This window comes from Rhinatrema bivittatum, chromosome 6 (assembly GCF_901001135.1).
Source record: "Rhinatrema bivittatum chromosome 6, aRhiBiv1.1, whole genome shotgun sequence".
NCBI lineage: Eukaryota > Metazoa > Chordata > Amphibia > Gymnophiona > Rhinatrematidae > Rhinatrema > Rhinatrema bivittatum.
The window spans coordinates 175,830,323-175,844,030 of NC_042620.1; positions in this window are offsets into that span (position 1 = coordinate 175,830,323).

The window sequence follows — 13,708 nt, forward strand, 5'->3', positions numbered from 1 at the left end:
GAGAGATTTCATTACCTGTGCCTGGCATACAATAAGAAAGCCTCCTTTGATTGATATTTTACATAGGTGTCTAATTAGGCATTGCCTGGGTAAATTCAGCCTGGTAGGGCCTCCTTAATGCGTTATTTATAAAACAAACTCTGTCTGCTACAGAAATGTCAATTTTAAATAGCGTGGATTTCTCATTAGTTATAAAACAGGAAAATTTGTAGCTCAGAAGCCCCGAGAGGCAAGGGTATGCATTAATATCACAACAAGCCTTCATACCAAGCTTGTGAGTCTTAATGAGGGCAACAACCAGACAGACCATGAAGATGCAAAGTTTGCGGGTACTTTGTATTCAAGTAACTTGCAGCTTAATGCTCGTAGGAAAACTATGCATATAGTTCCCTTGGAAAATTGCCTGCAAGTAGAAAGTACCCAGGGACTTTGCACTTCCTTTTTCATGTGAGCAAAAAATTGTTAGAAAAGAACACACCAGGTTTGAAAATCTGATCTCTTTTTGTTTTCCTCCCCTCCCCTCTCCCCTCTCCCGGGAGCGCCTCCCATCAATCTGTCTAATCATAGGCACACTATGGAGCTTAGTGCATACTTTCAGCTGGACAGAGGAGGGAAATTTTCAGACAGGCTCAATTACTATTTCTCTTCTTTACCTGAGTTCATGGCTTTGAACATTGTCCTCAAGGTGTCACAAACCATCTCATAGGCGATTTCATAAACTGGATTCACGGTACCCCAAGAAAGTGACATACTGATTCTAACATGCCGAACTGAGAGATAAAGAAGCAGGCTGAGCACTGGGGAGGACAGTTTACCCAAATAAATAAATATTTATCCAGGTAAAATGGCCTAACTCAAATCTGGCTTCCAGTGCACAAACCACAGAATGAAACCAATGCAAAGCTTTACTTTCATTGGGCTAGAAATGACTCTCGTTTCATTGGTAAGGGGAGTGCTGTAGGTATCCTGAGATGATAAAAAAAAAAGGCTGCCTTACAGTTAAATGAAAAAGGACAGTGATCTAGGAATCCTTCAAGGGCAAGGAAGGCCTTCCTAGTGTAAGGTGAACAGATGACGTCATAGTAATGTATCGGGTAATGTAAAGGATATGGGCCGGATTTTAAAAGCCCTGCGCGCATAAATCCAGCCGGATTTACGCGCGCAGGGCACTCGCGCGCCGGCACGCCTATTTTGCATAGGCCGCCGGCGCGCGCAGAGCCCCGGGACGCGCGTAAGTCCCGGGGCTTCGTAAAAGGAGCGGGGAGAGGGCGTGTCCGGGGGTCAGGGGGCGGTTTGGGGCAGGGCCGGGGATGTGGCGCCGGCCCGGGGGGTGTTCGAGGCCTCCGGACCAGTCCCCGGGTCGGGTGATGACGCGCCAGCAGCCCGCTGGCGCGCACAGATTTACGCCTGCTTTCGGCAGGCGTAAATCTGGCAACAAAGGTAGGGGGGGGGTTAGATAGGGCCGGGGGGGTGGGTTAGGGAGGGGAAGGGAGGGGAAGGTGCGGGGGGGTGGAAAGAAAGTTCCCTCCGAGGCCGCTCCGATTTCAGAGTGGCCTCGGAGGGAACAGGCAGCGCGCGCCGGGCTCGGCGCGTGCAAGTTGCACAAATGTGCACCCCCTTGCGTGCACCGACCCCGGATTTTATAAGATACGTGCGGCTACGCGCATATCTTATAAAATCCAGCGTACTTTTGTTCGTGCCTGGTGGGCGAACAAAAGTACGCGCTCGCGCAAATTTATAAAATCTACCCCTAAGTGTGTGCATATCAATAATTATCCCCCCACTCGCTTGTAGGCCAAAAGTTACGGATCAGCCGCCCTCCTCCCCTTCACTGCCTGGACTCCCCTCCCATCCCCCGACACTTAAAAATCCTCTGCCGGGAGGGAGGTACAGTAATTACTGCTCCTCGTGCTTCCAGCCCAGCTTCCGAAAGAATCTACGCTGGAAACATAACTTACCTATAGTTTAGATTTCAGCAGCGCTCAGCACTCTGAGAAGCTGGGGTGGAAGCGCCAGGAGTGGTAAGTAGTGTACCTCACTCCCGGCAAGGGATTTTTGTCAGGGGGATGGAAGAGGGTCCTGATAGTGAGGAGGGGGTGGCCAGCCCTGACTTTGAGACTACAGGTGGGTGAAGGGAGGGTCCAGGCTGGGATACAGATTTGTATCTAAGAGACCAGAGGAAGGTGGGATTGAGGGGGGTTCTTAATCTGTGGAATCTGGTGCTATTTAAATATTTAGGAGGGGATGTGGGGTTGGGGGTGCATGGTCTGACAGGGCCACCTATGAAATCTGATGGGGAAAAGGGAGGAAATCGGGTCACATGATCCTTAATTTTTTAAATTTAAATTCACTGGATATCTTTTGAAGACATCGGGATAAGTAGAAAGTTGTCTGACCGCACAAGGCCAGATAACTTTAGGCCTGCTCAGAAATTTGTTAAGTTAGCTGTCCATTTAGGAATGCCCCAGGATGCCCTTTTTTTTTATCCAGCTAGATTTTAGCCGGATAAGTCATTAGCTGGCTAAAATCCAGCCAGATAAGTAGCTCAATATTGCAAAATGGCCATTTAGATAGCTAACTTGCAAGTTATCCATTTAAATAGCTTTGAATATGGACATCCTCCTGTTGTATAATAAAGTGAGAAATATTGTTCCTGAGATGCAAAAACTGGTGAATAAATTTGTTGTCATCTTTGGATATCTTGTTAAATAAGGCAAGATGAAAATGATGTAGTTTCAGGAGAAGGATGCATTGAAGATGAGGTTTGATGCATTTTATCCTTGGGCAGGTGAGAAAATATTTAGGAGTATGTAAAACTTTCCATAAGGCCCAACCGGAAACCTTAATAAGGAGCATGTCCCTGAAGAATGGTCACACTATGCATGCAGTATAAAACAAAAGAATGTACCATTTGTGCACAGCACACCAACGGAGGTTGTTGCTGTAATGGTCCAGTCCTGTTTCTATATCAGAGAATGACCCATACTGGTTTTTGTGGACTTTTGAGGAGTCTGAGAGTGCAGAAGCTTCTGCCTCCTGTTCTTCTACATGAAATCTGCAGGCCCAAAGCCTTGGTGAGGAGCCTAGGTGCTGGGTGAGAGATTTGTTGCTAGCTCCCATCCAGTGGCTTGTGAGATGTTTTCTCTCTTTTGTAGTTTTATTCTGGAAAGACGGTTTTGTTCTTCCTTTCTTTCCAGGAGAGAGGTTGCCCAAGTCTCAGGCAAAAGCCTCTGGTCTTCTGGAGTTCTGGTCCTTTGGGACAGGGACTAAAAGTATTTTTGTAAGGAAGGAGTTTTGTTTTTTTAATAGGAAACCTTTCAGTTTACATCTGGTGTCACTTAGCTTAAGCTATTCAATGTCAATGTGACACAAATTGTTTGAAGAATGAGTGCCATTCTGGTACCACATTGGAAAGAGAGAGAGAGTCATTGATTTACCCATCCAGTGGTCACCCAGCAGAGACAGCAAAAGTAGTGTCCACAAGGTATAACAAGCAGAAAAGGAGTAGAGTTGAGTTTTAAGATCAAGCAGTAGATCCCATATGTCAGCAAGAGGAAATCTCAATAGGTGGGAGGAATCTTGCCAGCTACCACAGGGATAGTTCTGAAGTCCATGGAGGTATAGAAAGAACTTTAAAATATAGAATCAATAGAACAACCGATTGTATTTAATATGTCAGTTATGTATTATGAATGCAGTTAGAAAGAAATGTACAAAGTACAAAATGATATCTGTTTAAGAAATGATTCAGTAAAGTTTATGTTGGAACACTATCAAGGAATCCTGACTAGTTATTGGCGCACTACAGACAAAAGACATAGTGAATGCTTTGTATCTTGGAGGTTAATCCTTCATCCAGCCCCCCTCCCATTAGTGAGTGCACACCAGGATTGGAAGTTCATGAGTCAGGGACTCGGCCCTGAAACCGAGTGTGACCCCTTTTTTTCAAAGGAGGAGCCCGGAAAGGGATTACACATCAATCCAGAAAATTTAGGCAGGATTAACTTTGATGCTATGTTGCAGAACTAAAGCCAAGATATCATTCAATGACTCGTCACTGGTATTCTGAAGGAACGCCAAAACTGAAATTGCATACCTGTTTCTGATAATTTGCAACATCATTGAAAAAGACTACAGTGCCAGAAGACTGCAGGTGGCCATTGTGATGCCCATTTTTAAAAAGGGCTCCAGAGGAGACCCAGGAAACTATAGACTGGTGAGCTTGAGATCAGTGCCTGACAAAATGGTAGAAGCTATTCTTAAAAAAAAAAAATTACTGACCACATAAACAGACAAGAGTCAAAATAGGTTTTGCAAAAGGATGTCTTGTCGTTTTCATTTTACTAGATATTTTTGAGGTTGTAAATAAAAATGTGGATAAAAGTGAGCCACTTGATATACTGTGTTTGGATTTTCAGAAGGCTTTTGACAAAGTCCATCATGAAAGACTCCTCAGGAAATTGGGAGGTCAATGGATCGGAGGCAGTGCCTTATTGTGGATTGGTAAATGGATAAAAGACATGAAACAGAGAGTAAGATTAAAGGGTTAGGTTTCCAAATTGAGAAAATGGAGTACCCTAGGGGTCTCTACTAGGACCTGTGCTATTTAACATATTCATAAATGATCTGGAGAAAGACGCGAGTGATGTGACCAGATTGTTTAGAGTGATGTGACCAAATTGTTTCAAGTCATTAAACCAGCAGTGGATTTTGAAAAATTACAGAAGGACCTTGTGAGATTGGCAGATGAGATTTAATGTGGACATGTGCAAAGTAATGCATGTGGGGAAAAACTAATCCCAACTACAGATGCACATCCAGGTTCAAAGTTAGGAGTCACCACCCATGAAAAGGGCCTCAGAGGTCCTCGTAGACAATTCCTTGAAATCTTTGGCTCAATGTGCAGTGGCGGTCAAAAAGGTACATAGAATGTTGGTAATTATTTTAAAGGAATAGAGAACAAAACTGAGAATATCATAATGTGTTTGTATAGATCCATGGTGCGACCACACCGTGAGTACTGTGTGCAGTTCTGGTTGCCCCATCTCAAAAATGACATAATGGCCATAGAAAAAGTACAGAGAAGAGTGACAAAAATGAAATAAAGAGTATAAAAAAGCTCCTTTATGGAGAAAGGCTAAACAGATCAGGGCTCTTTAGCTTAGAAAGTAGATGGCTGAGAGGGGATATGGTTGAAATTTATAAAATCATGAGTGGTGCGGAACAGGTAAATAAGGAAAGATTATTTACCCTTTCAAACAACACTAGGACTAGGGGACACTCCATAAAACTACTCTCTAGCAGATTTAAAACAAATTGTAGGAAACATTTTTCACTCTGCGCACAATCAAGCTATGGAATCTGTTTCTGGCTAGGCTCAGGCAGGTTTCTGAATTGGGAAGACCCAGCCATGGACACTCAAGGTCCGTTGTTTTTCTATTAGTTATATTCTTTGTTTGTTTGTTTTTTTTTGGGGGGGGGGGGTCCTTTAATTTTTTTTTTCAGCTTGGCAAACAAACCAAACAAAAAATAATCTCCATTAAATGAACTAAATGAAAACACCCCCCCCCCCCCCCCCCGCAAAAAAAAAAAATAATGAAAAAAACAAACACAACCAAAAACTTTGGGAATGCGCATCCTTAGTGTTCAAACCTGCAGAAAATGTGGCTTAAAACCATGCAATGGCTTATACAAAACTAAATGTTCAATATTTTTCTCAGTTGTGTTTACAGGCTATCCTTTTCACTCCTTTAAGTAGATGAAAGACATGTTTTATACAGAATGTATGGGGGTAACCTGCATAGAGTCTGTTAAGGGTAGTAACTGTCAATGCTTGGGGGTAACCTGCATGGAGCGGCAGTTACTACCCTTAACAGAATCATGGGGGTAACCGGCACAGAGTGGCAGTTACTACCCTTAACAGAATCATGGGGGTAACCGGCACAGGGTGGCAGTTACTAGCCTTAACAGAATGCACGGGGGTAACTGGTGGTTACTACCCTTAACAGAATGCATGAGGGTAACCGGCACGGAGTGGCAGTTACTACCCTTAATAGAATGCATGGGAGTAACCTGCAAGAAACGGCAGTTACTACCCTTAACAGAATGCATGAGGGTAACCGGCACGGAGTGGCAGTTACTAACCTTAATAGCATGCATGGGAGTAACCTGCAAGAAATGGCAGTTACTACCCTTAACAGAATGTATGGGGGTAACCTGCATGGAGCAGCAGTTACTACCCTTAACAGAATGCATGGGGGTAACCGGCACAGAGTGGCAGTTACTACCCTTAACAGAATGTATGGGGGTAACCAGCACAGAGTGGCAGTTACTACCCTTAACAGAATGTATAGGGGTAATCAGCTTGGAGCGGCAGTTACTACCCTTAACAGAATGCATGGGGGTAAGCAGCACAGAATGGCAGTTACTACCCTTAACAGAATGCATGGGGGTAACGGCATGGAGTGGCAGTTATTACCCTTAATAGAATGCATGGGAGTAACCTGCAAGAAATGGCAGTTACTACCCTTAACAGAATGTATGAGGATAACTTTCATGGAGCGCCAGTTACTACCCTTAACAGAATGCATGGATGTAACCGGCACAAGTGGCAGTTACTACCCTTAACATAATGTATAGGGGTAACCTGCATGGAGCGGCAGTTACTACCATAAGCAAATTGCTGGGCAGACTGTATGGACCATTTGGTCTTTATCTGCCATCATTACTATGTTACTATGTAATCATATTTGGTTTTCTTCAGTATGTTATATTGTGTGCTCCATCTTATGTGAAGAAAGTTGTGTGTATTTTCCAGTTCAGAAATTGCTCAGTTTGCTGAATTATCTATTAAGATAGCAACTGATAGAAATTATAGAGTCCTTTCCTCATCCTGTGTAAAGGCTGTGCCTATTTTTATACATAAAAGGGAAATGAAAACCACATCTAAACAATGGAAGGATACATATATTGGAATGAGAAGTTGTTTTCTATCTAATTCTGTATACAACTTACAATACATTATTTTCTTCCGATCATATTACATACCAACTTATTTAAAAACTAAAATGATTATTGGAGGGAATGTGGGCACTGGGATTCATAAAATGAGAGATGTTTGGAGAATAATGCTAATCAGGAAATAATTAGTGTGCCTGTCCCTTTTAGGGTTTGTCTCCAGAGCTGGTCCAGAAGTTAATTATTATGGAGAAAAGAGTAGTGTTGGCTAAGAGGGGGGCTGTTTCTTTAAACCCTTCTTTTTTTTAAGATCTAGAAGAAAAAGAGATGGATGTGCTCATGATAGGCTCAAGTAGTAAGGCTAGGATGCCCGCTATACTGAGGGCTCCTTTTGATTTCAAATTAAAAAAAAAAATAAGGGTATACCGAGTGTTGTATGCAATGGAATTTTTTCTCCATTTGACATTGGGGAAGTGGCATGGAAGGATTAAACAATTTAGGGGTGTATGTGTTAAAACTCATGCTTCACATTTTTTTTGCTTGGGGATCTTTTGGATGATGATGGGATATAAGGTTAGGGGAAGGAAAACAGGGAGGAAATCACTCTGTGTTTAATGGAGGTTTGGGAAGAGTGATGGCCCCCATATTATTTTATTTGTCAGGTGAGAGGGGGATCAGATTATGGACAGTATTTATTTTTAGCTTCAGGAGGGATCTGCGGCTGATTTGCAGAGCTAACCAGCTAATAGGGTCATTTATGAAAATGCTATAAGGCATTTTTGCATGTGTTAAGGGCTTATTGCATGCGAAGAGATAGGAGCATTTTGCGATGTGTTTTCAAATGCCTGTTTTAGTACGTTTGAGGCTCTTGGAGAGGAGAGAGAGAGAGAGAGAGAGAACCTAGCCATAATGCCCCAACACTAGATAGGTATTTATATCTCTATGGGAGGCCCACCTAGTAATTCGAATCTTCTTTGAGTGAGTTTCCTCACTCCGAGGGTCATCAAATCTCTTGTGTTGGGGCATTATGGCTAGTCTCTCTCTCTCTCCACGAACTTCTTTCTGAACAGGTCCTTTACCAGGCTTGAGTTCGTGCATCTTATCACGAAGCCAGGGATCAATTCTAGTACCTAAGGCACTAGCTCATCCAGTGTGTCAGGTGTCTCACGAGCAGCCAGCTCGTCCTTCAAGTGGGAATCCAAACCTCTGAAGAAGAGAGTTTTCAGGCATCTAGGGTCCCAAAGTAACTCAGTTGCAAGAGTCTTGAACTCTATAGTGAAATCAGCCAGTGGTCAGTTGCCTTGCTTCAGGTCCACCAAAGCAGAACCAGCAACAGTGTGTTGGGCAGGATTATCAAAAAAGGATTTGAACAAGTCCATAAATCCGTCAATATCCTGGAGTATAGGGTCTTTGCGGTCCCACAGCGAGGAAGCCCAAGACAAGGCCCTACCATCAAGATAAGTTAGAATGTAAGTAGTCTTGGCGTAGGCTGTAGGGAAGTGAGAAGGTTGTAATGCAAAATGCATACAACACTGGTTTAAGAAGCCTCTAGTTCTCTGAATCTCCCCAGAGAAACGTATTGGAGCAGCAAGAGGCACAGTAGTCTTTACAGTTACTTCGGGTAACTGACCTCCATTACTGGAAGTAGAGCCTTGATTCTTCTGTGCGTGCAGCTGATGAAACAGTAGTGAGTTTTTCCAATGCGTCTTGTTGTTCAGCAATGCGCAGGGCCAGGCCTGGAATGGCCTGCAAGGCATTAAGCTGAGCTGGATCCATGGAGTTAGCAATTTTTTATGGTTATTGATGTTTGAGTGGCTCCTTGGACACTGTGGCAGCTGACCACGCCCACTGGGGCAGTCCCGTGAGGGACCACAGTGTCAGGCTAGACTCTGGACACACAAACACAGATTTGAATCTTTTATTAAACAGTTTAGGAAACCACCAGAGGTGGCAATAGTGAGTAGTAGATGTTGAGTCCGGCTGGGCAGGTCTCCCACAGAACACTGGAATAGCGAATCCTCTGCTGGGCTGTGCAGTAGTGGAAAGAGACTGAGAGTTATGAGTACACGATATGAAGCATTCAGAGTCCCAGGTAGAATTAGGAGAAGCTCCAAGACAGGGAGAGCAGGCCCTCGAGGAGCGAGTACCTGATCCCTTAGAGCAGAGAGACTCAGTTGTATTGTACTTATGTAGCAGTAACAGAGATTCCACTAGACGAGAGGTCTGGCACCGGAACAGAGGGCAGGCCCTCGAGGAGCGAGTACCTGGTCCAGTGAAGCAGCACTGTGGAATAGATGGTAGTTGTACTCACAGACGGATAGGGTTTGAAGATGCAGGCAGCGACTGAGGGAACATGGGCCCTCGAGGATCGAATACCGGTTTCCTGATAGCACCTGAAAGAAGCAGAAGAGGCCCCCGAGGAGCAGGTACCCTGTTAGTAACCCTGAAGGGTATAAGAGTTCCAAATAGCGCTGGAGTGGCAGAGCAGCTTCGGTACGGAGAGCGAATCCCATCCGTAGAGTTACCGTTGCTAACTCGATGAGCTAGCAAATACTGTAGGCTTAAATATCCAGGCAGGGTGACGTCATGTCAGGGGGGTGCCCCTGAGGTTCGTGTCAACTTGGAAATAAAGATAAGGGTGGTGTGCACGTGCGCACCCTAAGGTACCTTGGAGGAGCATGGCGGGAGGCAGGACCAAAGCTGGTCCAGGGACGCTGGAGAGGACGGCATAGAGATGCCACGGCAATCAGTAGTCCGAGGTGAGCGGAAGGAGCCGCAAGTAGTGAGAGGTAGGCGGGGCAAAGCCGTCGAAGACCGACAGTCCCAACACTCTCTCTCTCTCTCTCCCAGCAGCTTAAAATACCGAAAAAGCCATTTGCAAAAACATCACAAAGTGCGATAAAGCCTTAACACAAAGGAAAAAGGTTTAGTTAAAATCCACGTTAAAGCTGTGTAATATGGCATTGCAAAGCTGGCCAGAAATCCCACTCCAAACTCTTCCCCTTTCCCTAATTTGCATCGCACCATGCATTATGGTGTTTTCGCATGCGGAAACGCCATATAGCACTTTGATAAATTACCCCCTAAAATATAAAAAAATAAATTGCTAATCAGATAGCCAAATAACCGTGAAAATACTATTAATGAGCATATAATGAGGTATTTTTGAATAACCCTGTCTCTGAGTTGCAGAATGCATTATCATTGATATTAAAATGTGTAAACTTCTTTATCCTTTTCTAGAATATGCAGAATTGCACTTCAGACATCACTGAGCATGCTCTTAACCTGACATCACCACAAAGTATGGGCATGAATTCAAAAACACTTACCCACACTTTAATCCATTCACAGCCTCATTTCAATATTCTCTCAGCACAAACATGGCCTGTCTTCTTAGGAAACAATGGGGAGAGTGCACTATGATGAAGTCTAACACAGCACAGCAGTTCCAAAGTATTGTTCCACGCAGACCAACTCAAATACATCAACAGAATTGTTAGAAAAATAAGGAAATGAAAAAGACTGTACAGAAATATATACAAAGAGCAACATGTTGTGCTAATTACTTTTCCACAGTGGGAAAGTAATTAAGCATCTCTGAAGCACAATGCTATAATGGTTACTAGTAAGGGATGATAAATAATACACTACAGTTAAACTCTAACTCCCAATACACAAGACTTCATCCCAGCACTTAGATCTCATGAAAGAATTAACATCTTTTAGTACTTAACATAAGTACTTATAAGTATTTATATAGGGCCTAATGTACTAGAGGATTTTTTTCCCATTTTGTGTCTAAGGGCACAATGCTTAGAACATTTGTCCAATAAAGAACTACTGAAATAATTTTTTTTCAAAATTTAATGAAAATTTTAGTTTGAAATGAGTTATTAAAATGATGGGTGTGGAAGAGAAGGAGACACTGCCTCTTTAAAAGCAATCAGAGAGAGACTTTTGAAATGGGACCATTTGGGATCTCTGTTTTGACACCTATTCCATATTTCATATGAATGGAATAAGACATAAAAGGACAAAAGGCAGTATGACACAGCTCAGTAACCCACAATCCAGTGGGAGCACTGAGAGGAGAGGATCACCTTACTGCACCTCCCCAGAAGGTTTGTTCACTCTTACTGGTAAGAAATCCCTATGGTCCCTTACACTTGGAGAACCTCATCCTGAAGGCCACAAATAAGACTCCTCTCCTTTTTCCTTATTGTATATGATGGACAGGGACTCAATGAGCTTGGCCGAGCTATTTATTTATTTATTTGTTTATGTAGGATTTAGCTTGAGTCTTTTCATTGGTAGCTCAAAGCAAGTTACATTCAGGTACAGTAGGTATTTCCCTATCTGCAGAGAGTAGCCTGATCTTTTTCTCTTCTTCAACCCTTTAGATCACAGCAGGCTGCTGCTTTAGTTTTCTAAAATACCTCTGGAGGCCTTTAGATGCCTCTTTTTTTTTTTTTTTTGTTTGAAACTTTTTATTTATGAAAAAGGCATCCAACAGTAAAACAAACAGATAAGTAGATAGTGTACAACAATTGCAGCTTATAATTTATTCAGGATATCCAGAGTCAGAGTAAACTAAAGAGGAACAGCAGCCTAATTCAGAAACCATCAGTAATCCTATGCCATGACCAATACAGTCCCCAAATCTGATTATATTTGTCTTCATTGCCCCATAAAAAATAGGTGATCTTCTCCATAGATGCAATTTCCACAACTGTTAACTTCCAATGATCCAGGCAGAGCACAGACTTCCAGTAAAAAGCGATGGAAATTCGAGCAGCATGCAAGAAATGAGATATCAATACATATACAAATTAGCTGTATGATGCAAGAAATGAGATATCAATACATATACAAATTAGCTGTACCATCTGTTCAAGAGACATAGCTGAAGGGAGAAACTAAAGTCCTGCCCCACTATAGCTTGTTTAATCCCCTATACTGCAATCCAAAAATTGGCTACTACATTGCAATCCCACCACATATACAAGTAAGAAACTTCTCTCCCACACCCCCTCCAACAAAAAGGACTTGAGAAACTAAAGCTAGCAAAATAGAAAGGATACCTGCAAGTGTGATGAAGAAGCTTGTACGTTAACTCTATATTTATTTTTATTTATTTATTTATTTATTTATTTAACAACTTTTAATATACCGACGTTCGTGAGGCACATCACGCCGGTTTACAAGTAACTCAGTTAAAGGAGGAAATTACAATGAACAGGGGGCCGGGGGATGGGAGCAGGCCAGAAAAAGGGGGGGGGGGGGGGGTAAGGGAGACAGGAAGGAGAGAGGGAAAGATAGGTAGCATGAGTGAGAGTATAAAAAACAACCGTTAACATAAGAAATAAAAGGAACTTATTTACAGAAAAAGGAATATTTACATTAGTGACAATTAGCATAGGATTGATTATATCGGACTAAAATGAACAATTTTGTAAAATTGTAGGAAGATAAAAGGGGAAGGGCGGGCAAGGAGAGGCGAAAGGGAAAGCCTTGGGAGGGGGGGAAAAGCCTAAGGAGGGGGGAGAAAAAGGCCTAAGGAGGGGGAAGAAAGGGAAAAAAAGGGAAAGCCTTAGGAGGGGGGGGGGGGGGAAGGGGGGGGGGGGGTGGGGGGGGATGGAGGATGGGGGATGGTGAGGGGGATGGATCTGTAACAAAAATATACTTCAAAGTATATTTTTGTTACAGATGGGAAAATTTAAAGATGGAACACCAAATGGCATGCCAGTCATTAGAATGGAGTGCAGAGCAAGATCTGAGTTCCATCTAGCAATCAGAGCAGTGTTCGTGTCACTGTCAGTTGTCATATCTCTTATAAAACAATCAACATGAGAAATATATTTCTTTGAGTCTCTGTGCATAAGAACACCTTGAAGATCATCTTTATTTCATAATGTATATCTCCTACCTCTATGCCTACAGATAACTCTACAAAGCTGCAAATATAGTGTAGCAAGGTATGCCAAACTCTGCCACTAAATCATTCAAAGGATTTGAAAGAATTTCTTTTCTATACCTAAGATAGTTCAATCCTACCACCCCCATCCATGCATATCCAAAGAATAGGTAATGGGGGACAGAGAGGAGTTATACATGAGAGAGAACAGTGGAGACATAGGAGTATTCTTGTGAACCTATCCTTCTATTAACCACATACCATACCTTCAAAGTATGCAATAAAATGGGACTTGACCTATGAATCCTAGTTATAGCAGGTGAGTTAGAAGGATATCATAACAATTTTGCTAGGTGATGACTCTCTAATTTTTCTTCCTCTAAATCTATCCAAGAAAACTAAAGTTTGTCAGGTATTAACAATCCCCTAAGTCTCATCAGCCTAGCCGAGAGATAATAATGATATAGCTTAGCTCTGGGTTTTGATCGACATGAATAAATAAGTACAATAGCCTGGGTAACGCCAGCATTTTAATCATATAGAGTCTTCCAAGAAAAGAGATTGGCAGAGAAGTCCAGCTCACAAGCTCTGACTTCAATTTCTTTATAGTTTCCCGATCATTTAAAAAATGCAAATCTGCAATTATCATCTGAGACCCGCAAACTCAAATATCTAAAGCTAGAAGTAGTACCTGTGAAATTCTGCAAGCAACATGGACCAATGTTTTGGACCAATCACCATAACCACTGATTTGTAATAGTTAACTTTGTACCCCAATATTGTATTCTTAATAAATTAAGAACAGTTGGCGTGGATCTCTCCTGCATCCAGGTA